The sequence below is a fragment of the Ranitomeya variabilis genome, chromosome 4, assembly GCF_051348905.1.
Source record: "Ranitomeya variabilis isolate aRanVar5 chromosome 4, aRanVar5.hap1, whole genome shotgun sequence".
Lineage (NCBI taxonomy): Eukaryota > Metazoa > Chordata > Amphibia > Anura > Dendrobatidae > Ranitomeya > Ranitomeya variabilis.
In genome coordinates, this window is record NC_135235.1 from 634918470 (window position 1) to 634942940 (window position 24471).

At 49.4% G+C, this 24471-nt stretch overlaps 1 protein-coding gene across 4 annotated transcripts in view; it reads right to left on the reverse strand.

The window, feature by feature from the left end:
• Positions 1-24471, reverse strand: part of LOC143767208 (uncharacterized) — a 521413-nt gene that overhangs the window by 217556 nt on the left and 279386 nt on the right. The gene's annotated exons all lie outside the window — the stretch shown is intronic.

Consider the following 24471-nt stretch of genomic DNA (forward strand, 5'->3'; position numbering starts at 1 on the left):
TCTTCCCCTGTTCAGCGGTCACGTGGGACCGCTCATTAGAGAAATGAATAAGGACTCCACTCCCATAGGGGTGGAGCCGCAAATTCATTTCTCTAATCAGCGGTGCCAGTGACCGCTGACAGAGGAAGAGCTGCGGCACCCGAAGACAGTGTGACAGGCAGGGGGAGCGCCAGGACTAGGTGAGTATTTTATATTCACCTGTCCACGTTCCATACGCCGGGCGCCGCTCTGTCTTCGCGTCCTCTTGTTCTGACTGTTCAGGTCAGAGGGCGCGATGACGCATATAGTGTGCGCGCCGCCCTCTGCCTGATCAGTCAGTGCAGAGAGACGACGGGACGGGACGCTGAGGAGCTGCAAGCAAGAGAGGTATGTGTTTGTTTTTTTTTATTGCAGCAGCAGCGTTATATATGGCACAGATTTATGTGGAGTATCTATGGGGCAACGGTGCAGAGCACTATATATGGCACAGATTTATATGGCACATCTATGGGGCAACGGTGCAGAGCACTATATATGGCACAGATTTATATGACACATCTATGGGGCAACGGTGCAGAGCATTATATATGGCACAGATTTATATGGCACATCTATGGGGCAACGGTGCAGAGCACTATATATGGCACAGATTTATATGGCACATCTATGGGGCAACGGTGCAGAGCACTATATATGGCACAGATTTATATGGCACATCTATGGGGCAACGGTGCAGAGCACTATATATGGCACAGATTTATATGGCACATCTAAGGGGCAATGGTGCAGAGCATTATATATGGCACAGATTTATATGGCACATCTATGGGGCAACAATGAACAGTGCAGAGCATATATGGCACAGCTTAATAAGGAGCATCTATGGGGCAATAATGAACAGTGCAGAGCATATATGGCACTGCTTTATATGGAGCATCTATGGGGCCATAATGAACGGTGCAGAGCATTCTATATGGCACAGCTATATATGGAGCATCTATGGGGCAATAATCAACGGTATGGAGCATTATATATGGCACAGCTTTATATGGAACCTCCTTTGGGGCAATAATGAACGGTATGGAGCATCTATTTTTATTTTTGAAATTCACCGGTAGCTGCTGTATTTTCCACCCTAGGCTTATACTCGAGTCAATAAGTTTTCCCAGTTTTTTGTGGCAAAATTAGGGGGGTCGGCTTATACTCGGGTCGGTTTATACTCGAGTATATACAGTACTTTAACTACAAAAAGTACTTTTCAATAGTACTCATGGCCATAGCAGGTGCCAACTGTAAATTTATGGCTGTGGACATTGGAGCCTATGGCCGGTAACAACGACTCAAGTCTTCAAAACTTCTCCGATGGGCCGTTGTCTGTATGGAGACAGCTATGATTTTCCACCAGCAAGACCACTCCCGGGAGCAACTGGACCACATATACCATTTGTCTGTGATGGTGATGAGGCATTCCAGTTGTCACTACATCTACTAAAACCATATGCAACCAGAGACTTGACCCGAAGCAAAAGAGTTTTTAATTACCGCTTAACTAGAGCCAGACGAGTGGTGGAGTGTGCGTTTGGCATTTTAACCGCAAAGTGGCGCGTGCTTTTAACCGCCATGAGACTGCACACACAAACAGTGGATGAGGTTGTCAACGCCTGTGTGGTGCTGCATAACTATGTTCTTTCCAAAGGAGCCTGTTTCCGTGGATGATGAGGACTCGGAGACAACCTTGTGGGATTACCAAAGCAGCTCTGTTCGTTCCGCAGGTTCTGTTTCCAGAATAAGGGACCACTTTGCTGAGAATTTCATGTCACCTGTAGGCAGAGTTCCATGGCAAGACAACATAGTGTGAGATCTTTCTTTCATGTCTCGGTGATTTATGTTTCTGTACAAAAAGAGTTATGATTTTATTGACACCAAGTTTTATTAATTAGTTCCCAACAGTTTGGTAAGTTTTTTAATAAACCAAATAAGTTATACCTTTAAACGTGCGGTGTGTAATGTTTTTTTTACCTTTTGTTTGTTAGCATACCTAAATGAAGGCACTGAACCAAAAAATTGTTTTTAAACCAAAAAATTTTTATTTAACTTTTTTTGAATTTTTTTTTCCAAACCGTTTGTCATACCATATTTTTTATAAAACTTTTTGTGGTAAACACATGTATAAACCTTTTTTGGTATAACATTTCAACATGTAAATTTTTGAAAAACATTTTTAACGTAAAAAAACAGTTTTACAAGTCTGTGAAGTGTGGGGTGGAGATACTAGCGGAGGGGCTGGAAGGTTGGAACACGTCGATAGTGGGGAAAGCATACTGGGTTGGGGTGTAGTGGAAGGGGGGAAAAAAACAGGAGGCTGAGCAGGGGGGGGGGGGAGGTGTTGGGGTAGGTGCAATACTAAATGGGGAAGGAAAGCTTGACAAGGAAGAAAACATTGAGAAGGAAATTGGGATTTGGGGCCGGGATGGGAATTGGGACTGGGCTGGGAATTGGGACTAGGCTGGGAAAGTGGTTTGGAAAGGGTTGTTTGCAGAGACAGTGGCTGTGTGGGGCAGTGTGGGAGTTGTTTGGGCTTGGGACATGACCCGCAGTAGAGCAGCATGGCAGTCGTGCATTTCCTGCATCTGCTGGTCAAGAGTAAGCTTTTCCATGCTCCTGAGCATGGATTGAAAAAAAAAGGTTGTTTGGAGATTGACTTGCATCTGAATGCAGCCTATCCAAGCGACTGCTGTGTTCACTCATGCGCGTTTGCACCATGATGAACCCAGCAGTCACTTGCTCTCCCAAAATTTTGAAAGAGCTTTGGAAGGCTGCATTCAGATGCAAGAGCTCAGGGGCATAGCTCCTTTCCGGACCCCTCAGTCGCTGCCGCCACGAACCTAATGGTGGTCTAGAGGTGGCAGGATCAGAGGGGTGGGGTAAAGGGAACGCTAACTCTTCACCAGCAGCTTCAAGTAACGAAGGCTGCAATGATGCTCCAGTGCTGGCAGTGGCGGAAATGGATGGGGCAGAGGTACCAGAAGGGCCAGACGAGGGGTGGGGTCTAACGACGTGGCCCTCGGTGGCAGACTCCTGAGAGATCGCTCCAGAGGGGTCCAAGGTAGATGCAGGCTCCCGATGGCTACAGACGGTGCTGTAAAATAGGAAAAAAAACAATTAATATATTGATAGGAAAAAGCCCTGCCTGAAACCAAACAAGTTAGACAGGTAAACATGGTGAATTATTCAATGGGCTGTTGAATATTTACCTTCTACTCAGCATCGTTTCCCGGAGGAATGAGAGGGCGCGGCTATATTTGTACTTGGACCAGCGTCCTCTTGAGCCCCTCAGGGCCTGCATCTCCAAGTTAAACTCCCTCTTGAAGCGATCCCTGAGTGACCGCCACCGATTCCTAACCCTTTCAACTGTAAAGAGAAGAATGACAAAAAAAAATGGGTCAAGTCCAACACATTCCGACCTGCTCCAGAAATTACTGAAATGTGACTACTTACGTTCTCGAGTCTGCTGCCTTGGATCTAGGTCCTCCCAGTTGCCTATAACGTTGTGACATACTTCCAACCAGAGCCGACGTGTGACTGACAGATCTGCATGCCTGTGGTCAGTCATATTCCACAGCGGCTCCCGCTCGTGGACCTCCTCAATGAGGTGGTCCACATCAAGTCCCACTTCATCATCTGAGTCGGGAGCACGCTGTGAATCCTGTGAAAAGAGCAAAAAAAAAAAAACAACAACATTAGTACACAAACACAAAAGTACCAAGACAAAAAAAACAAAAAACTCACTGCTGGCTGACTGCGGCGGCGATTAGGACGCCGACTCTGGGAGGACCTTCATGTGCAGCAGACTAAAAAAAAAAAAGGAAAAAGAATTATGTTGGATGTAGGCATATGTTGTATGTGTACTGTGATGTATGATGAACTGTTTTGTATGTGTTGGGTGCACTGTTATGTGTGAAGCGACTGTTTCAGCACAACTTACACTCTGTGCGCCCGCTCCTTGTATTTCTCTACTCCATCTCGTCTCCTTCAGAGAGGCCCTCGGCTGCTTCAGCTTGCTGTGAAAACATAATGCATATATTGTTTTACAGAAATTTTAACTAGAACACCAAAAACAAAAAAAAATATTTAAATTTACCTCACTATGCTGATGCTGTGGAGGAAGGCTCCCAGAAGAAGACATTTTTTTTTATTGCTGGCTCGGTGGTCCCTGGTGTTTCTGCAAAAATGAAGAAACTTGTTGGCTACTATACAAATGATATTTCAAGGTTTGTGGTCTGGAATACTTACATCAGGAAACTGGCTGGATGGCTCACACAGTGGTCCCTGGTGTCTCGCTGGCTCAGTGGTCCCTGGTGTATCTGCAAAAATAAAGACACTTGTAAGCTACTATACATCAGGAAACTGTCTTGATGGCTCAGTGGTCCCTGGTGTCCTGGTGGTCCCTGCTGCCTGAGTGTTCCCTGATGGATCTGTAAGTATAAAGTATTTATACTTAGACCCACAAACCCCTAAAAGTAGCTAAAGTTAAAGATTTAAAAACCACCCTGCTCAAATGATCTGAGCAATGTTCAAGCAGGCCAACAAACGTTTTGAGAAACAACCCCAAAATAATATACCCAAGGAAGACCTGTCTGAGCTGGTTGACCTAGTGTAATAATGTGGCAGCTGACAAACCATTTTCCCAAACCCCAAAAAATAAAAAAAAAACCCTCTTGTAAAACTTACATGCCTTCACACCAGTTGTAAATGAATTGAACACATATGTGATTTGAAAAGATCACTAAAAATAACTTTTAAAAAATGGCCGTCATAGCTCAGATGCCGGGTTCCGGACTGCGCCTGTGCGGGCAGTGCGGCCACCCTGCTACTGAATCCCCACCCCGCAGTGTGTTATGCATTATGCACAGTGCGGGGCTGGGATTCCTAGGCATGGTACAGGCGCAGTCCGGAACCCGGCATCTGAGCTATGACGGCCAATGCTCAATGCGCCTGCCCCAGGCAGAAGAGCACAGCGCAGGCGCCGGATTTCAGAGGAAAACATCGCTGAGGGGGCGGCGACCAGCGCCGCAGAAGAGATGACTGACGGCAGTTGGGCACTTCAAAGAGGCGGGTTCAGACCTGCCTCCAGGTCTAAAGACAGGTATTTGGGCAAAATTATAAAACGTTTTATTTTGAGAATAACAGCAACAAAAACTAAAAGAGCCACCTTGTTAGAATGCAGCATTACTGCTGCACAAGGTGGCTCTTTTAGTTTATAACGGATGGAGGGGGTGACAGTGTCCCTTTAACTACATCACAAACACGCACGCGCAGTCACCCAGACGCACGCACGCCCCTGAAAGCACACAGAAGCACGCACAAAATCACACAAACGCACACACACAAGCAAACAGACGCACACACAATGCATGCACACGCCCGAAAGCACACAGGAGCACGCACAACACATGCACAAAATCACACAAACGCATGCACACACACAAGCAAACAGGCACACACACAATGCATGCACACGCACGAAAGCACACAGGAGCACGCACAACACATGCACACGCACAAAAGCAAACAGGCACACACACAATGCATGCACAGGCACAAAAGCACACAGGCGCATGCCAACACACACAGATGCACATGCATAAAAGCACACAGGCAGACACAAACACATGCACCCGCACACACAGACACGCACACAGACGCACACAAAAATGGCAGTACTCACATCTGGCTGGAAGGCTGTAGCTTGACGCTGGCTTCTGGCAGCACCGTCAGGCCTCTGGCTGCACAGGTTTTATAGCAGGCAGGCCTCTGGACGCTGGCTGGCTGGACGGATGGTGGCTGGCTCGCTCGCTAGATAGCTGCAGTCTTCTGCCTGTCTTCTTGCTGGCACATTTGGGGTTGAAGCCCCAGGCCAGGTTTTATATAGATTTGGGGGTGTCTGGCCAATTGGCTACAAAATCCTGATTCTGAACATGCTCAGTGTAAAAAAACGTATTCCAGCGCTGGATTCCGTCATACGACGTGTCACGACGGATCCTGCGTACATAGGCTTCCATTCTAGCCAACGACACATGCTGCAGGATGCGTCGCGACATGTTTTCCCGACGCAGACAAAAAACGTTACAGTCAACGTTTTTTTCCAGACGACAGGCCGCCAAATTCTGACGGATCCAGTGCACGACGGAAACGACGTGTGGCAATCCGTAGCCAATACAAGTCTATGGGAAAAAACGCATCCTGCGGGAAAATTTGCAGGATGCGTTTTTTTTCACAAAATGACGCATTCTGACGGGAGATGAAAGACGGAAGTGTGAAAGTAGCCTTACACTGGTACTTGAATGTGAATCCTTCAAAATCTGTCATATTGCTGGATAAATTTGACCTAAATTTTCACACTAAAAGTAGATAAAGAGAGTTGTCTATTTGTATTATCTAGCATATTCAGTTACATAACATTATAATCGTCAGTCCTCTCCTAAGCCCATGGCTGATTATGTTACACAAATAATACTGTCTTAACCCCTTCCCGACCTACGATGTACTGGGTACATCATAGCGATTTTGCTTCAACTGATTAGGCACATCAGGGGCTCCTCAAACACGACAAGACGATTCCATCAAACTCTGCTTTCCAAAACGTCACTCCTTTTCTGAGCCCTGCCATGAGCCCTAACAGTAGTTTTCCCTCACATATGGGGTATCCGTATACCCAGGACATATTGCAGAACAAATTTTGGGTTCAATTTCTTTCCTGCTACCCTTGTGAAAGTAAAAAGTTTGGGGCTAAAAGAACATTTTTGTGGGAAAAAAATTTGATATTTTCACTTAAATCACAGCTGCCTCACAGAAGCTGGTAACATATAGCAAAGTGTTCAGCACACATCTCAATAAGTTCCTTGAGGGGTCTAGTTTCCAAAATAGGGTCACTTGCATTTTTTTCACTGTTTTAGACACATCAGAGGCTCTCCAAACACAATGTGACATCCGCTAATTTTAGCTATTTTTGAGCTCCAAAAGTCAAATGGCGTTCCTTCCCTTCCTAATCTTGTCAAACAGTATTTCTCCTCCATATATGGGGTAGCAGCATTCTCAGGAGAAATTGCACAACAAACTGTAGGGTGCATTTTCACCTATTACCCTTGTGATAAAAAATGTAAGGCTAAAATACTCAAGCTACTTACCAGGTAGCGGTGTTTTTCAGGAGTCCATGACAGCACTAACGAGAGAGGGGATCCGCCCTTCAGGGACAGGAAACCTACAGAGATAAAAGGGCGGCACCTCTCTCCCGCATCAGTTGGATTACAGAGCATGAGAGGACCTCCATTGATTAGTAACACATAAATATCTTAACACATTTCACCTTGTGACTACCATTTGTAGAAAAATTAACCTACATGAGAATATACTTATCGTGATGAAACCCATACCAGTAGAAAGGGAGGGAATATAGGAGTGCTGTCATGGACTCCTGAAAAACACCGCTACCTGGTAAGTAGCTTGAGTATTTATTCAGTCGTCATGACAGCACTAACGAGAGAATTACAGAGAAAAGAGTATTAGGGTGGGATTACTGCTTCCAGCACCCTTCTACCAAATGTAAGATCATTGGAGCTACCAAGATCTAATCTATAATGATTCAAGAAAGTAGATGGAGATGACCATGTGGCCGCCTTACATATATCCTCAATTGACACCTCCGATCTCTCTGCCCAGGAAGATGCCATGGCACGGGTGGAGTGAGCCTTTACGCCTTCCGGGACTTCTAGGCCACCTGCTGAATAAGCCAGAGAAATTGCCTCCCTAATCCATCTACTCAAGGTGTTTTTGGACACTCTAAACCCTTTTTTGACTCCCTGATAGGATATAAACAGGGAATTATCTTTTTTCCAGGGATCTGTTAAAGAAATATATTTAAGAAGGCATCTTTTGACATCTAACGTATGGAGTTTGAGTTCCTTTGAGTTTTTAGGATTAGGACAAAAGGTGGGGAGATTTATCTCCTGGAGTCTGTGGAACCTAGATGCTACTTTTGGGAGATAGAGGGGATCCGTTCTTAAAACTACTCTATCTTCCCTAATCTGCATATATGGAGTTAGTCTAGAGAGGGCCTGCAAATCACTAACTCTCCTAGCAGACGTAAGAGCAATCAAAAGAGCAGTCTTTAAGGACAGGATCTTTATAGATGCAGATTCTAAAGGCTCAAAGGGGGGTTCCGTTAACGCTGAGAGGACTAAGTTTAAGTCCCACGGGGCTAGCCTATTCTTAACGATGGGTCTTGATCTAGCGGCCGCTTTAATAAACCGAGCAATCCAATAATTTTTAGCTAACCCACAATTATACAGCGCCCCCAAGGCTGAAACCTGGACTCTAAGGGTGCTTGTAGCTAGCCCCATTTCGAGACCTTTCTGTAGGAATTCCAAGATCTTTGGAATACTAGCTTTCTGACTGATAAGTGACCCTGAGACCGAAAGGAATTTTCTCCAGATTCTTACATAAATATTTGTTGTGGAGTTTTTTCTGCTTTTTAATAGGGTATTAATAAGTCCCTCAGAAAACCCCTTTTTTCTTAATAATGACCCTTCAAATCCCACGCCGTCAGATGTAAACTGGCCACTCGTGGATGGAAGATCGGACCCTGTGAGAGGAGGTCTGGGAGTTCTGGGAGAATCCATGGTTGAGAAATGGACATTTTCCTCAACCAAGGAAACCACGGCCTTTTGGGCCAAAATGGCGCTATCAGAATCACATGAGCTCTGTCCTCCCGAATCTTCCTGAGGACTATCGGGATCAAGTTCAACGGGGGGAAGGCATAGGCTGTTTCGAAGTGCCAAGGAATCAGGAGAGCATCCACCGCCACCGGATTGTCTCTGGGATTTAGGGAACAAAATCGACAACATTTTTTGTTTTCTTTGTTGGCGAAGAGGTCTATTTGTGGGTATCCCCAACGCTGGGTGATCTGATCGAAGATGGCCTGATTGAGCACCCAATCTCCTTGCCCGAGCTTCCTGCGACTTAGAAAGTCGGCTACAACGTTGTGCTTCCCCTTTATGTGCAGTGATGTTAGTGACCGTAGATGATTCTCGGCTATCTGTAAGATACGACCCGATACCTCCATTAAGGACTTGGATCGGGTTCCCCCTTGGTGGTTAACGTAAGCTACCGTTACCTGATTGTCTGAGAATATTCTGACGTGGTGGTCCTGTAAGGATATAAGGAAATATCTCAGAGCTCGTTCTACGGCCAACAACTCTTTAAGGTTAGATGACAAATTCTGTTCGGAGGGTGACCAAACCCCCTGGACCCACATCTCGTTCATATGCGCCCCCCATCCCGTGGGACTAGCGTCTGTGGTTAATACTCGTGATATGTGGTTTATCCAGGGAACCCCCTTACGAAGGTTTGGAGCGTGTAACCACCAACGTAAGGACTGAATAGTGGCATTTGATAAGGAAAGAAAACTGTCCAAGTGACCTTCTAACCGACGAGTGTTGTACAGGACCTCCCACTGTAGGACCCTGGTGTGGTACTGGGCCCATCGTACTGCCGGGATGCACGACGTGAGTGAGCCTAACAGTGACATTGCTCCCCTTAATGTTATAACTGGATTAGCAATCACTCCAAGAATCTGTCGTTGGATCTTTTCCAACTTAACGTCAGGTAGACGGCATTCTTGTAACCTCGAGTCCAATATGAGACCCAAGAATTCTTGAACCTCTAGAGGCTGCAACCGTGACTTTTTAAAATTGATTATCCACCCCAACCTTTGCAAGGCTGCAATTACTTTGTGTAGTTGGGACGCGCAGTGTGATTCGGAGTTTCCTATTATTAATAGGTCATCGAGATATGGGACTATGAGAATATCCTGCTCATGAAGATGCGCCATAACCTCTACCATTATTTTAGTGAATACCCGAGGGGCCACCGCAACACCAAAGGGGAGTGCCCTGTATTGAAAGTGTCTTATTGATTTTCCTAAGAGGACTGCAACTCTTAGATAACACTGGTGGTCTACGTGTATGGGGACGTGATAATACGCGTCTTTCAGATCTAAGACGACCATAAAGCACCCGCCAAACAATAACTTTATTGCAGACTTGACCGACTCCATTTTAAATGACGGGATCCACAAAAACCTATTTAGGCCTTTAAGGTTTATAATTGTGCGAAAGCTGTTATCTGGCTTCTTAATCAAGAAGAGGGGAGAGTAGAATCCTTTACCCCTCTGTACTTCAGGAACCTCCACCAAAACGCCTTTCTGTTGGAGTTCCTGGACCTCAGACTCTAACGCCCGCTGTTCTGTGGAGGAAGAACGCAATGGTGTTACAAGAAACCTGTCATCAGGAGTGAATCGAAAGTCAAACTTTAAACCCGACTCCACAATGTTCAAGACCCACGGGCTATTGGATATAATACGCCATGCCGGATAGAAGGCTAGAAGTCTCCCTCCTACCCGGTCCGCCAGTCATTGTGGCTTCCTGTTGTCTCTAAAGGAGCTAAACATGTAGCCTCTACCTTTCTTTTTGTTAGCATCATATCTGGGTCTTTCTCTATTCGGTCTTGTTCGATCAAACCACCTCCTATTAGTGCCTCTTCTGTAAGTAGGCCTACCCAGGTAGGGAAACCGTTTCTTACTGTCTCCCGCTTTTTCTAATAATTCGTCCAGAACCGGACCGAATAAGTGTTCTCCCACGCACGGGATGTTGCACAATTTAGATCTGGCCTGCATGTCTCCTTGCCAACATTTCAGCCAGATTGCTCTACGGGCTGAATTAGAGAGCGCGGCCGACCTAGCCGCCAACTTAACTGAGTCCGCTGAAGCGTCAGCAAGGTAAGCCGCAGCCCCCTGAATCATAGAGAGAGAGGATAATATTTCATCTCTCGGGGTTTTGTCCTTCAGCTGACTCTCCAGGCTATCCAACCACACCATCATAGAGCGTGCCGTGCAGGTGGCAGCGATTGATGGTCTGAGAGCCCCTGCTGAAGTTTCCCAGGCTCCCTTGAGAAACACATCTGCCCTCCTGTCCAGTGGGTCTTTTAAAGTCCCCAGATCCTCAAACGGTAGAGAGGACTTTTTTGAAGCCTTGGCTACGGCCGCATCAAGCTTCGGGGCTTTATCCCACGTGGCCGAAGCAGACTCCTCGAACGGATACTTCCGCTTGAAGGATGGAGGAAGAGAACCTTTTCTTTCCGGTTTTTTCCACTCTCTGGAAATTAAGGCGCTAACTTTCTCCACTACCGGAAAGCATCGGCGGGATTTACGGTCCAGACCTCGGAACATGACATCCTGCATGGATCTCTCTGGTGTCGTCTGCTCAATCCCAATTGTATTATTTACCGCTTTAACTAGGCGGTCTATGCGGTCAAAAGAAAAACAAGAATGTTCGTATTCCGAACCCGAGGAGGATACTGACGAGAGAGAGGCTTCCGACTTCAGATCTCCTAAGTCACTCTCGTGTGAACTTGGGGATCCAAGGTCCGTTATTTTAGACCCCCTATGAGATTGAGATCTTGTAGAGCTTCTAATCTCCTGTCTAACCATCTGTCTCAGACTAGAAGCGAAATCTGGTGTTTCTTCCGCTATTAGACGCTGGATACACGGACCACATAGTCTCTTAACATATTCGTCAGGGAGAGGAATACCACATTCTGCACATTCCTTGTGCTTGGATTTAGAGGATCGCTTTTTTCCCTGATGTAAAAAGAGGGAATAAGGAGGGACACCAATCACTAAGTGAACTTTCACGATGATCACTTACCCCCTACAGTGTCCAAATGGTACCGAAGATTGCGGGGGGACCCTCTCCACCGAAGCAACATCCATACGGCTTGAGGACTTTCCGGCTTTAGATGATTGGTCAGCTCTACCACCAGGACGACTACTGCCACTAGCACGTCGCTGGGTGTTCGCTGCATGAGGCTTCTCCAGGGGTTGACACTGTTGCTCAGAAAGCAACGGATCCTGCTCCTGAGACTCCATTGTAACAAATGGGTGTGAAGCATGAGGAAGCCGCCATCGACTCCTTAAGTAGCCGGCCCCCAACAGGGTACCTCCCCCAGATGGGGGTCAGCAGGCCAATCCGGATGAACTGCCGGGTACTTCATTGTATGTGGGAGGCCCTTCCCCCACGAGGCTGACCGATCTGGATAGTCCCCCCCCCCGCCCCCTCAGGAAGCGCCGGATCTAGACTCTACTTTAAAGCGAAAGGGCCGCCCGGACCCTGTCTACAGCAAAGCCGGCAGGGCGCCGCCATATTTTCTCGCCCCGGCGGCTTAGTGCGCATGCGCCGAAACGTCATCGTCAGTTACCACCCAGGTCTCCCCCATCGCGCGCGTCACTTCCGGTGCGCCCTGCAGCCTCCGAACGCTGCACACCTGTCAGAGGGGAACGCCGGCGCTGCCGACAAGGCGCCGCAAACGCCCACGCTAGCCGACATGAGCACCCACACTCGGCGCTCCGCATCCCAAACCGGGCAAGCCCCACACCGCGCTGCAACGCTCACGCTGGCCGGAAAGGACCCCGAACCCCGCACACAGCTGGAAGGAGGGCCTCCCACCTAATACATACCCGTACCAGCGGCGATGGGACATCAAAGAGCGGCTCCCCCTGAAGGCTGCTCTTGCTCTGCTGTTGCCTGCTCCCACAGCCCTCTGTGGTGCGGCACTTCCAGCATCGCGATCTACACCGAGGAAGGGGCCATCCCGCCTCCAGGATCGGTGAGTCGGACCTGGGTCCAAACTTCTGTCTTCGCCTTTCTTCCAAAGGCCTCTGCAAGGTCCCCTGTCAGGGACAGGAAACCAACTGATGCGGGAGAGAGGTGCCGCCCTTTTATCTCTGTAGGTTTCCTGTCCCTGAAGGGCGGATCCCCTCTCTCGTTAGTGCTGTCATGACGACTGAATAAAAGCACAATTTTGTGGGACAAATGTGATGTTCTATTTTTATGCCTCTACGTTATAAACCTCTTTGAAGAACCTGGGGGTTGAAGGTGCTCACCACACATCTAGATACATTCCATGAGGGGTCTAGTTTACAAAACAAACTCGTGGGGAGGGGGTTCCACTGTTTAGGCACATTAGGGGCTCTCCATATGCGACATGGCATTTGCTCTCTACTCCAGCTATTTTTCCTTTCAAAAAGTCAAATAGTACTGCTTCGCTACATAGCCCTGCCATGCCCCAAACAGCAGTTTTCCCTCCACATTTGGGCTATCAGCGTACTCAGAAGAAATTGCACAAGTTTTGGGGTCCCATTTCTGCTGTTACCCTTCTGAAAGTAAAAAATATGAGGTTAAAGTAAAATGTTAAAAAAAGTAAAATGTTAATCTGTTATTTTCTGTCATATAGATAGGCCCGCCAAAAGCACTTAAAATGTGATGTGGTCCCTAAAAAATGGTTTGGAAGTTTTGTTGTAAAAATGAAAAATTGCTAGTCAACTTTTAACCCTTCTAACTTCCTAAGGAAGAAAAAAAAATCATGTTTAAGAAATGATGCAAATGTAAAGTAGACATGTGTTTGATCTTCATGTATTAGCTCCGCTATTATTTTAGTAAGTCTCATGGCTAATACTTTAGCAAACAGTTTTTTACGTCTACAGGGAGAAGAGATATTGATCTATGGCAGACCTGGGCAAAGTGTGGCCCGTGGGCCACATCCGGCCCCCTGGCTCTCAGTCCAGCCCGCGGACCGAGAGCCGTGGGGCTGAAAACCTGAGGTCCGTGGGCCGCACCGTGCTCGCCCGCTGTCTCCCGCAGTCAGCATCGGTGGAGGAGGAGCCTCCGGCCACTTCCTCCACCAATCAGCGTGTGAAACAGCTGACGTGATGACGTCATGTCATCGCATCAGCTGTGTACCGCCGGAGAGTCAGTGCATCGGAGACAGCAACAGTGTGGTGTTTTTTTTTTTTTCATGTGCATGAACACGGGGATTCTATGGGGGGTGAACATGCCGCACACTGGGAGGCTGTGCGGGGCCTCATGCCGCACACGGGGAGGCTGTGCGGGGCCTCATGCCGCACACGGGGAGGCTGTGCGGGGCCTCATGCCGCACACGGGGAGGCTGTGCGGGGCCTCATGCCGCACACGGGGAGGCTGTGCGGGGCCTCATGCCGCACACGGGGAGGCTGTGCGGGGCCTCATGCCGCACAAGGGGAGGCTGTGCGGGGCCTCATGCCACACAAGGGGAGGCTGTGCGGGGCCTCATGCCGCACACGGGGAGGCTGTGCGGGGCTCATGCCGTACATGGGGAGGATGTGTGGGGCTCATGCTGCATATGTAGTAGGCTGTGTGAGGCTCATGCTGTATATAAGGGGCTGTGGGGCGGCTGTGCTGGGTGCGGCGGCTGTGCTGGGTGCGGCGGCTGTGCTGGGTGCGGCGGCTGTGCTGGGTGCGGCGGCTGTGCTGGGTGCGGCGGCTGTGCTGGGTGCGGCGGCTGTGCTGGGTGCGGCGGCTGTGCTGGGTGCGGCGGCTGTGCGGAGTGCGGGCGGCTGTGCGGAGTGCGGGCGGCTGTGCGGAGTGCGGGCGGCTGTGCGGAGTGCGGGCGGCTGTGCGGAGTGCGGGCGGCTGTGCTGAGTGCGGGCGGCTGTGCTGAGTGCGGGCGGCTGTGCTGAGTGCGGGCGGCTGTGCTGAGTGCGGGTGGCTGTATGTGGCGCGGCTGTGCGTGGCTGTGCTGGGTGCGGGCGGCTGTGGGTGGCTGTGCTGGGTGCGGCGGCTGTGGACGGCTGTGCTGGGTGCGGTGGCTGTGCTAGGTGCAGCGGCTGTGCGTGGCTGTGGGTGGCTGTGCGTGGCTGTGGGCGGCTGTGCTGGGTGCGGCGGCTGTGCTGGGTGCGGCGGCTGTGCGTCGCTGTGCTGGGTGCGGCGGCTGTGCGTGGCTGTGCTGGGTGCGGCGGCTGTGGACGGCTGTGCTGGGTGCGGTGGCTCTGCTGGGTGCAGCGGCTGTGCGTGGCTGTAGGCGGCTGTGCGTGGCTCTGGGCGGCTGTGCGTGGCTGTGCTGGGTGCGGCGGCTGTGCGTGGCTGTAGGCGGCTGTGTGTGGCTGTGGGCGGCTGTGCGTGGCTGTGCTGGGTGCGGCGGCTGTGGACGGCTGTTCTGGGTGCGGTGGCTGTGCTGGGTGCGGCGGCTGTGCGTGGCTGTGGGCAGCTGTGCGTGGCTGTGCTGGGTGCGGCGGCTGTGCTGGGTGCGGCGGCTGTGCTGGGTGCGGCGGCTGTGCGTGGCTGTAGGCGGCTGTGCGTAGCTGTGGGCGGCTGTGCGTAGCTGTGGGCGGCTGTGCGTAGCTGTACTGGGTGCGGCGGCTTTGGACAGCTGTGCTGAGTGCGGCGGCTGTGCTGGGTGCGGCGGCTGTGCGTGGCTGTGCTGGGTGCGGCGGCTGTGCTGGGTGCGGTGGCTGTGGGCGGCTGTGCTGGGTGCAGCGGCTGTGCGTGGCTGTAGGCGGCTGTGCTGGGTGCGGCGGCTGTGCGTGGCTGTGCTGGGTGCGGTGGCTGTGGTGGGTGCGGCGGCTGTGGGTGGCTGTGCTGGGTGCGGCGGGCTGTACTGGGTGCGGCGGCTGTGGACGGCTGTGCGTGGCTGTGCTGGGTGCGGCGGCTGTACTGGGTGCGGCGGCTGTGCGTGGCTGTGCTGGGTGCGGCGGCTGTGCTCGGTGCGGCGGCTGTGCTCGGTGCGGCGGCTGTGGTGGGTGCGGTGGCTGTGGACGTAAGTGGCGTAAGTAACAAATAGCTGTAGCATGAAGTGCCACAGCCTCATGGCACAGCAATTTGTTACTTGCGGAGGGTGAGTATACTTACCTGTCCCGTTCCACCGACGCCATTCCGGGCCATGAATATCCTCCTGCTCCCGGAATCGGCGCCTGCGCAGTCCGCGCTTTCCGGCGCCATTTTCTTGAAGACACACTGCAATGTGTCTTCAAGAAAATGGCGCCGGAAAGCGCGGACTGCGCAGGCGCCGATTCCGGGAGCAGGGGGATATTCATGGCCCGGAATGGCGTCGGTGGAACGGGACAGGTAAGTATACTCACCCTCCGCCTCCTGGCTCGTCCCTGTTTCTCTGTTGGAGATCGCGGTGTGCGTTCAGCGCGCATACCGCGATCTCCTGGGAGCGTCGCTCTGTGGGGTCCAGACTGCGCCGGCGCTTGCGCAGTCTATAAAGGCTTCGGACAGAGTGACGCTCCCAGCGTTATATTATAGATTATAAATTTCACAAGCAATACATATATACCTACCATTTGCGTCAAACATGTTTCTGTTAGGCAGACTATACCGGCCTGGTATGGGCGTAACCAATCAAACATCGCACCACTGTTCACCACCTCACCCAGCCCCCTGACATTCCAGGTCACAATATTAACTAGATACACCATTCCCATATATAAGATTATACATATCAGCATACATCCAGACTCTCTATTGAATACTGCCAGTAAGGGTGTCCCTTTTTCTTCCATTTTCCTTATGAGGAGTAATGTCTCTGTTGTGTTGTCCCCTTTTTACAACCATAGGTAGAACCATACAACTTAAAATTAAACTAAAACCTCCCATACAGTGAAAGGTAGGGCTATTAGGTATCCTGAAATTGGAAAACATAACAGTTACCATTTTCCTCAAGATATAATCTGAACAGTGAAGTGCTTCCCGCAGAACTTAGATTCCTCCAACTTCAAGCGATCTGTACATTAGACCAGTGTCCCTCTTTTCACGAAACACTTCCCTATCCCTTATCATGGAGCAGGAACCTTTCATAGGTGTCCATCCAAGCCATCGCCTCTTTGGGATTGTCAAACATCTGGACTTTTCCTGCCACAGCAACTGAGACATGCTGGATACAGCATGGAATATTGGATGTTTTTCAAGCAGTCGCCTTTTTATGCCCAAAAATTGCGCCCTCTTCCTCTGCACCTCCGCCAAAAAGTCTGTATATATGGACACATTGGATCTGTTGATGGTTAGAGACTTATGGTCCCTTGCTTTGGGTAGAATTATATCTCCATCCCAAAAATACTCAAGCTACTTACCAGGTAGCTGTGTTTTTCAGGAGCCCATGACAGCACTAACGAGAGAGGGGATCCGCCCTTCAGGGACAGGAAACCTACAGAGATAACAGGGCAGCACCTCTCTCCCGCATCAGTTGGATTACAGAGCATGAGAGGACCTCCTTGGTTAATAGCACATAAATAATTTACACAATTCACCCTGTGACTAAACTTAGAAAATTTATATACATAAGTGGTGATAAGCCATATCAGAAGAAAGGGAGGGAATATAGGAGTGCTGTCATGGGCTCCTGAAAAACACCGCTACCTGGTAAGTAGCTTGAGTATTTATTCAGTCGCCATGACAGCACTAACGAGAGAATTACAGAGAAAAGAGTATTAGGGAGGGACTACTGCTTCCAGCACCCTTCTACCAAGTGTGAGATCGTTGGAGCCACCCAGATCTAATCTATAATGTTTAAAGAAAGTAGATGGAGATGACCATGTGGCCGCCTTACATATATCCTCAATCGACACTTCCGATCTTTCTGCCCAGGAAGCCGCCATGACTCGAGTGGAATGAGCTCTTACGCCTTCCGGGATTTCTAGACCACCTGCTGAATAAGCCAAAGAAATCGCATCCCTAATCCATCTTCCTAAGGTGTTTTTAGACACTCTAAACCCTTTCCTAACTCCCTGAAAGGATATAAATAAAGAATTATCTTTTTTCCATGGGTCTGTTAAAGATATATACTTACAGTAAGTAGACATCTTTTGACATCCAATGAGTGGAGTTTGACTTCTTTTTGATTTTTAGGATTAGGACAAAAAGTCGGGAGATTTATTTCCTGCTGTCTGTGGAACTTTGACGCTACCTTCGGAAGATAAAGGGGATCAGTTCTTAATACTACCCTATCATCTCTGAACTGAATGTATGGAGGCTGTCTAGAGAGGGCCTGTAAGTCACTAACTCTTCTTGCCGATGTGAGAGCGACTAAAAGAGCTGTTTTCAAGGACAGAACTTTTACAGTGACAGAATCTAAAGGCTCAAAGGGGGCTTCCGTCAAAGCTGTAAGAACCAAGTTTAAGTCCCACGGGGCTAGATTTTTCCTAACCATGGGTCTTGATCTAGCCGCTGCTTTGATAAACCTAGCAATCCAATAATTGTTAGCTAAATTACAATTGTATAGAGCCCCTAAAGCTGACACATGGACTCTCAGGGTACTTGTAGCTAGTCCCATCTCTAGACCTCTCTGCAGGAATTCCAGAATTTTAGCAATACTGATCTTTTGCCCCATCACTGATCCTGAAACAGCCATAAATTTTTTCCAGACTAACAAATATTCGTCGTGGAAACTTTCCTGCTTTTTAATAGAGTATTAATAAGTCCCTGTGAAAAACCCCTTTTTCTTAGTAATGACCCTTCAAATCCCACGCCGTCAGATGCAAATTGGACACTTGTGGATGGAGAATTGGACCCTGTGAGAGGAGGTCTGGGAGAATGCAAGGCTGGGAAATGGACATTTTCCTCAGCCACGGAAACCACGGCCTCCTGGGACAGAACGGCGCTATCAGGATTACTCGAGCTCTGTCCTCCCGAATCTTCCTCAGCACAATCGGGATCAAGTTCAGCGGGGGAAAGGCGTAAGCTATATTGAAATGCCATGGGATTAGGAGGGCATCCACCGCATACGGATTGTCTCTGGGGTTTAGGGAGCAAAACCGATGACATTTTTTGTTCTCTTTGTTGGCGAAGAGGTCTATCTCCGGACATCCCCAGAGAAGCGTGATCTGGTCGAAGATGGCCTGATTGAGAACCCAATCTCCTTGTCCGAGTTTTCTGCGACTTAGGTAGTCGGCTATGATGTTGTGTTTTCCTTTTATATGAAGCGCCGTGAGTGACGGTAGATGAGATTCGGCTATCTGTAAGATACGACCCGCCACATCCATTAAGGATCTGGACCGGGTTCCCCCCTGATGATTAATGTACGCTACAGTTACCTGATTGTCCGAAAATAGCCTGACGTGATGGCCCTGTAAGGACATAAGGAAATGGCTCAGAGCTCGTTCTACTGCCAACAACTCTTTAAGGTTAGAGGACAAACTTTGTTCAGAACGTGACCAAACCCCCTGGACCCACATATCACCCATATGTGCTCCCCATCCCCTGGGGCTAGCATCTGTAGTCACCACTCGAGAAATATGGTTTATCCAGGGAACACATGTACGCAGATTTGGGGGGTGTAACCACCAACATAGGGACTGAATAGAGGCATCAGACAAAGAAAAGGTACTATCCAGGTGGCCTTCTAACTGGTGAGTATTGTACAATACATCCCACTGTAGAACTCTGGTGTGGAATTGGGACCAAAGAACCGCCGGGATACACGACGTGAGAGAACCTAAGAGTGACATCGCTCTTCTCAATGATACCAATGGATTATTAACCACTTTGAGAATTTGCCGTTGAATCTTTTCTACCTTTGTATGAAGTAAACGGCATTCCTGCAGCCCTGAGTCTAATATGAGACCCAGGAACTCTTGAACTTTTAGAGGTTGTAATCGCGATTTTTTAAAATTAATTATCCAACCCAACCTTTGTAAGGCTATAATTACTTTATCTAGTTGGGCCGAGCAAAGGGATTTTGAGTTCCCTATTATCAACAAGTCATCCAAATAAGGAACTACAAGAATATCCTGTTCATGAAGATGTACCATGACCTCCACCATTATCTTTGTGAACACGCGAGGAGCAACTGCAACACCAAAGGGGAGTGCCTTGTATTGTAAGTGTTTAACCGTCCCGCCTAGTAAGACTGCTATTCTTAAATACCGCTGGTGGTCTGCGTGTATAAGGACATGATAGTAGGCGTCTTTAAGATCTAAGACGACCATAAAACACTTGTCAAACAATAGCTTTATTGCTGTTTTGATCGACTCAATTTTAAAATGATTGGACCCATAAAAACTTATTCAAGCCCTTAAGGTTGATAATGGTGCGAAACGAATTGTCTGGTTTGGGAGAATAGAATCCTTTACCCCTTTGCGCTTCAGGAACCTCCACCAATGCGCCCTTTTGCTGGAGTTCCTGGACCTCAGACTCTAATGCTAGTTGTTCTGCAGGAGAAGAACGCACAGGTGTTATCAGAAATTTGTCAATAGAAGTGTTCTGAAAGTCAAATTTTAGTCCCGACTTAATAATGTTCAGGACCCATGGGCTACTGGAAATGTTACGCCAAGCCGGATAAAAGGCCAAAAGCCTGCATAGATCTTTCTGACGGAGTTTGTTCAATCCCTATCGTGTTATTTACAGCCTTGACGAGGCGGTCTATTCGGTCAAAGGAAAAACATGAATGACCGTACTCCATCTCTGAGGAAGATGATGACGAATGAGAAGCCTCTGACTTCGGCTCCCGAGTCACTGTCCTCATATGAACTTGGGGATCCAGGATCTATTCCTTTAGACCCTCTACTATGAGATAGGGATCTTGTTGAACCCCTAATCTCTTTCCTGACCATCTGCCTTAAGGTACCGTAACACTCAGCGACGCTGCAGCGATATAGACAACGAGCCGATCGCTGCAGCGTCGCTGTTTAGGTCGCTGTAGAGATGTCAAACACAGCAGCTCCAGAACGATGCAGGAGCGATCCTGTGACGTAACGGCGACTCACTTATCGTTGTAGCTGGCTGTTAGCTCCATGTAAAACATTGCTGGCATCATTGCTTTTGCTGTCAAACACGACGATACACGCCGATCTGACGACCAAATAAAGTTCTGGACTTCTAGCTCCGACCAGCGATGGCACAGCGGGATCCAGACCGCTGCGGCGTGTCAAACACAACGCGATCGCTATCCAGGACGCTGCAACGTCACAGATCGTTGTCGTTCTCGTTGTAAAGTTGCTGAGTGTGAAGGTACCTTTAGGCTGGTAGCGAAATCTGGCGTCTCCTCTGCTATTAACCGTTGAATACACGGTCCACATAATTTCTTTATGTAATCATCCGGGAGAGGAATGCCACAATCCGCACATTCCTTGTGCCTAGATTTAGAGGACCGCTTTTTTTCCTTGATAGATACGGAGAGAGGGAATATAAGGGGAGACACATATCACTAAGTGAACTTTCTCGTCGATCACTTACCCCTATAATGACCGAGTGGAACCGTAGATTGCGGGGGGACCCTCTCAACCGTTGTAACATCTTTACGGCTTGAGGATTTTCCGGCTTTAGAAGTTTGTTCAGCTCCTCAAGGACGACTACTGCCACTAGAACGTCGCTGGGAGCTCGCTGTTTGGGGCTTCTCCAGGGGTTGACACTGAGACTCCATTGTAAAATGGATACGAAGCATGTGGTAGCCCAAACTGAATGATTAAGTAGCCGGCCCCCTTAGGTACCTCCCCCGGATGGGGGTCAGCAGGCCAATCCAGGTGAACTGCCTGGCACAAGATACATGGGAGGCCCTTCCCCCACGAGGCCCCACCACCGATGGTACCTGCCGAGTCAAGTGCTGCCCTTATCCAGCCTCTCCCGTGATGGAAAACGCCCAGCGCCCGGTTCCCAGCGATATTCCAAAGGGCGCCGCCATGTTTGCCGGCGCGACCATACTGCGCATGCGCTAGTCGGCCCCGCCCCTTCACGTGCATCACTTCCGGTGAGTTGCACTGCTTCCTGAACGCCGGACACAGCGCACGTGCTAGAGGGGAATGCCTGGCGCCGCCTGACACCGCCAGGCAGCCACCCACCAGAGGGGAACGCTGGCACTGTTTGCCCCCAAAATACAGGCGCCGGCTAAAGAGGAATATTGCCTCTTGCCACACTACGCAACCCTGCAGCAGAGGGGAACACCGGCGCCACCTGCCACGCAGCCACCCACCATAGGGGAACGCTGTCTGCCCCCGATATACCCAGCTAGAGGGGAGCACCTGACACCGCCGTTGATACCTGGTCCCGGAAGATAGGGCCTCCCACACAGTACTCACCCGTACCTGCGGCGATGGGACACCGAAAGAGACAGCACTCCCCCTGAAGGCGGCTCCTTCCTACCCCCACAGCCCTCTGTGGTGAGGCACTTCCAGAACCTCGATCAGCACCGAGGAAGGGGAGCTCCCGCCTCCAGGATCGGTGTCTCGGATCTGGGTCTAAAACTTCTTTCTTCACCTTCTTCAAAACAGGTATGTCTGCAGGGTCCCCTGTCAGGGACAGGAAACCAACTGATGCGGGAGAGAGGTGCCGCCCTTTTATCTCTGTAGGTTTCCTGTCCCTGAAGGGCGGATCCCCTCTCTCATTAGTGCTGTCATGGCGACTGAATAAATGAAGGATTTTCATTATAATAGAATGAGGGGGTGCGCCAGGTGGCCCTGGTCGTGCGTAAACTCTGCGCACGCATTCTATGGTAAAGAAGGGGGACATGGCCAGCTGCCAAACATATCCAGAAGCCATGCTTCAAAATAGATGACTGGGTCTTGGACCTCCATCTTTTCTGGCATCCCCACAATGAGCAGGTTATTATGCCTAGACCCATTTTCAACATCATCCACTTTATTAAGAAGCATATTAATATTTTGCTTATGAATTTTAGCCTCCTTCTGTACACCAGGAACAATGTCCTCCACTTCCTTCATTGTTTCATTAAATTTATGCATGTATTGTCTGAAGTGATTAATGTCCACTTTAATGTCATCCACTTGCATCCTGGGAGAAGCTATAGAGGAGCTACAACCACTTATAGTTGCGTATATGTCCCAGAGAGAAGGCTCTTTTTCTCCCTCCTGCATTCCTCTGACTTTTCTCTCGTCTCTGAATTGCCTCTGAGGGAGGGACGCCATTACCTACCGCCCCGAAGCCCCTCACTGACCTCTTCCTCCTCCTCCTCTGATCCCATCTGCTCCTGAGCAATCTTGCACTGTGCAGAATGAGCAGGGAAGCCATCCAACAGCCTGGCAAAACTCTTCTGTTTAACTTCTGCAATCTCTTACATCTTGACTCTCAGGGCTGCTTTGAGGAGGGACCATCTTATCTGCCACACTGACATGGTCTCTCTCCTTCTGTACTTTAGTGGTGACATCTCTGTCACAGTTAGGGTACCATCACACAGTGCAATTTTCATCGCTACGACGGTACGATTCGTGACGTTCTAGCGATATCGTTACGATATCGCAGTGTCTGACACGCAGCAGCGATCAGGGACCCTGCTGAGCATCGTACGTCGTAGCAGATCGTTTGGAACTTTCTTTCGTCGCTTGATCACCCGCTGACATCGCTGGATCGTTGTGTGTGACAGCGATCCAGCGATGTGTTCGCTTGTAACCAGGGTAAACATCGGGTAACTAAGCGCAGGGCTGCGCTTAGTAACCCGATGTTTACCCTGGTTACCAGCGTAAACGTAGAAAAAACAAACAGTACATACTTACATTCCGGTGTCTGTCCTCCGGCGTCTCAGCTTCTCTGCACTGTGAGCGCCGGCCAGCGGTCACCGCTCTGCTTTCCGGCCGCTGTGCTTACACAGTGGAGAGAAGCAGAACGCCGGGGACAGACACCGGAATGTGAGTATGTACTGTTTGTTTTTTTTTACGTTTACGCTGGTAACCAGGGTAAACATCGGGTTACTAAGCGCAGCCCTGCGCTTAGTAACCCGATGTTTACCCTGGTTACCCGGGGACTTCGGCATCGCTCCAGCGCCGTGATTGCAAAGTGTGACCGCAGTCTACGACGCTGGAGCGATAATCATACGACGCTGCGACGTCACGGATCGTGCCGTCGTAGCGATGAAAATGGTACTGTGTGACGGTACCCTTATATACACAAGATCTGTCTCTATTTACTCCAACACCTTCCAATAGCAGTGGTCTTTGTTATGCAGAGTGCACTGGTCTGACAGGATTCCTTTCAGGAGATGAGCTTCACCTGTCTTTCTTAAGGTGTGTTCCCATGGTCAGGAAACACTGCATGTTTGATGCTGTGTAGAGCCGAAGTGTCAAACACGCAGAGTCCAGATGTTACAGCATAGTGGAGGGGATTTCATGAAATCCCGTCTCCACTACGCGTTAAAACACGCAGGCGGCAGACCTGCATAAACGGACATGTGGCGCATCTTTTCAGAACGCAGCATGTCTGCTTACAATGCGGCGACGCTCCGTCGCCGCGCCGTAAATTTACCATAGACAATCATTAGTTGCGGTTAAAACCGCATCTAATGATTAGTCACATGCGTAGTAACTGCGTTAACGCAGCTTACTACACATTACTACTAATTCACATGCCGGCTTACCTGTCCCGCCGCCGGAAATCCACGTCCACTGCACTTCTCGCGGTAACCTAAGTTCTCGCGATAACTTAGCTTACCGCGAGAACTGCCATGCACGTGACCGGGGGTTATCTCTGATCACACTAGGCTGGTTCTCACGGTCAGCTGACCATGAGTGCTAGAATGTAGGCGATCGCTCGAGACTTATCTCCAGCAATCATCTACAAGCTCTGCTACATCTAGATGTCAGGCATCCAGATGTAGCAGAGCTGGGCTAGTCGTGGGACACTC